We start from the raw sequence: 3,020 nt of genomic DNA, 5'->3' as shown, positions 1-3,020 counted from the left end.
GTACTGTTATTGTTGCACTTTGAATTTTGGACAGTTTGTGTGCGTTTTGATTGGTTATAAAATATATATATATATATATATATATATATATATATATATGATTTCAATTATATATAAAATAAAATAAAATAAATCTTTTCACCATCTAGAACTAGAATTTTCAATCAAGTAACGATTATAATAGATATAATTTTTAAGGTAATTAATAGTATTTTAGTATGCATAATATACAAAATAAATATTTTTATATAACTAAAATTTGAAATTAATAAATATTTTGTAATACATAAAGTATATTATAATTAAAATTTATAATAGAAATTATATTTTATATTTATACTAATAAATAATTTATATTGTAATACGAGAATACATGATTTTGAAGTGAACGATGATGATGATATTAGGGAAGTAAATAATGATGTTAGTGATGGATCTGATAATTCATTTAATGATGATGATACTCCATTGACTAATAGTTTGCAATGAGGGTTGTTTGAGAAAAATGTTGAAGTTGTACCATAGACTATTAATGATTTAGTTGATATTTTAAACATTGATATGAGAAATAGTAGTGGTGATAAACAAGGATAGATTTATAGAGAGACAGCCAGGACCTTTAGCCCCCTCAAACTTCTTTCAACAATAATATATAATAATATTTTTTTGAAAAAAAATTACTAATAATATATATTAATTAATTAATATAATATTTCTAGTAAAAATAATATGTAATAATATACTAATTAATAATTAAATACTACTTCAGTAAAAATAATATATATATATATATATATATAATTAATAAATCTGATAATTAATATTGTTAGCATTGATTATATAATAATCTTTTTTAATACTAATATTTATAATAATATATATTGTCTTTGTTTTTTTCACAGTAATAATATATATTCTCAATAATTATAATCTAACTCAAAGAGATATATATACTAATTATTAGATCTTATAAGAATGACATTTCTATAATTTTTTTTATCAATTACTATTATCTAGGTTAACTTTGTTTTGTATATGATTATAAGTGTCATTCATCTATCTATATGTCTAATTATTAACATTAATTATGATAAACATATTTATATATATTATATATAATCATTATAAATTTTGATGATTTTTAGCTATTATTATATTTGATAAGTTTTTTTGTAAGATTATTATTGTGAGTCATGTTTAATTATTATTGTGCTTGTGAGACCAAAAAATATTTCAAAACTTTAAAAAATTATGAGTTATAAACATATGTATTTTCTTCTTGTATCATTTGAAATAAAATAAAATAAACTATTTTAATGTTATGTGTAAAACTAATAAATAATTTTAGAAAAGTTATTATTTATTAAATATTTATTTGTTAGAAGTTGGAATAATTAAAGTACAAATAAAATCTCCCCCCCCCCCTTCCTAGATTCGTCCCTAGTGATGAAGTGGCAAGGTATTTATTTGGTGATTTGGAAGTAGTTTAGTTGTTTTACTATTGGTATACTAGTGAGTTTATTGTGAGGAGGAGCAATGTTGTTAAAAGTTGTAAGGGGAAAAATATAGTAAACATTTGTTTGTCATAGAGAGGGTCATCGAGAAGACATGGGATTGACAACTTAATTAAGGAAGCGTAAACCAAAAAATGATAGTAGATGTGGTTGTGTTGCTAAGTTTATTGTTAATGTTAAGAAGAACTGGTTGCGTTGGGAAGTAAAGAAATTTATGGATGACCATAATCATGAGCTGTTGGAGGAAGATTCTTGTTCAATGTTACCTTCGCATATAAGGATGATTGTAGGCAATGTTTTGCAAATTGAGAATCTTAAAAAAGCTAGGATAAGGGTTCCTCAAATATTTGGTTCATTTGCCAACATTTGTGGTGGGTATGATAGTGTTGAATTCCGTAAGAAAGATCTTCACAACCACATTGCCAAAAAAAGAAGATAAGAGTATATAAATGCTACTAGAGCTTTAAAGTTCCTTCATGGTCTGAAAATGACTAATCCTGTGATTTTTATAAAACTCACAATGTACAATGAAGGAAGGTTGCAACATTTGTTCTAGAGTGATGGTGAAGGCCAACATAATTATTGTAAACCCCAAGTTTTGAGTACTGGGTCTGGGTACATACCTTAAGGATAATCCTTATCAAGACCTTGTTATATTATTTGTAATTTGATTGTTAATATTATTATTTTCATTGTTCTATATTACCATTTGTCTTGTGTTTGTGCATGTCCATGTACATGTGTGCTTCTTGTGCATTGTATTTAGTGATAATGATATTATGATTATTTGTTATTGTATTATATTTCTTGTTGATAGTGTCATTGTCATTATAGTTGTATTATATTGTATTTGATGCTAGAGGAGTGTTAGATAAACTTGAAAAGTTTCCAAGTCTAGTGGAGTTTTATGATTAAAACCCTAGAAAGATTATGTCATATCTTGAGTTGTATGTGTGTTGTTTAAGGTGTTGTATGTGCTATTGGAAAACTTGATGTAAAAGTTACAATTCTTTCCTACACCTTATAAACCAAATCCGACCACTATCTTAGTGAAAATTGACCCAAAGTTTCACATGATCAAGAAAAACATGTTTTTAAATCTCATATTGGGCAAAATAACCTTATGAATCTCTTTCTTCCTATATATAGAGAGGAGACCACCAAGCCTTAGGAACACCAAAGTTAATATTGGGCTCAATGTTAGTTGCAAAGCCCCTTATAGTTAATATTTTTATCTTTCCCTTTGAGTTTCCAACCTCGAGGCATGTAGGCGACTTGAGTTTGTGTTTTAAATCTCACCCAAGTTTTTACCATAGTAAGAGTTATCGTGGAGATCATGGTGGACAATGTCATTGGATCAATGTGTTCATGGGGGTGGTCACAAGATCATCTTCCTTTTCAATGTTGAGGAATTGATTCTTTAAAGGTTATGGAGAATGGGTTCTCTCTTTCTCTTCTATTGTATGAGTAAAAATAAGTCACGAGTAGGTTGTATGATCTAAGGTT

The sequence above is a fragment of the Glycine soja genome, chromosome 17 (assembly GCF_004193775.1).
Source record: "Glycine soja cultivar W05 chromosome 17, ASM419377v2, whole genome shotgun sequence".
In the NCBI taxonomy this organism is placed as follows: Eukaryota; Viridiplantae; Streptophyta; class Magnoliopsida; order Fabales; family Fabaceae; genus Glycine; species Glycine soja.
The sequence above is the reverse complement of the archived record's forward strand: the minus strand, read 5'-3'. Positions refer to the sequence as shown.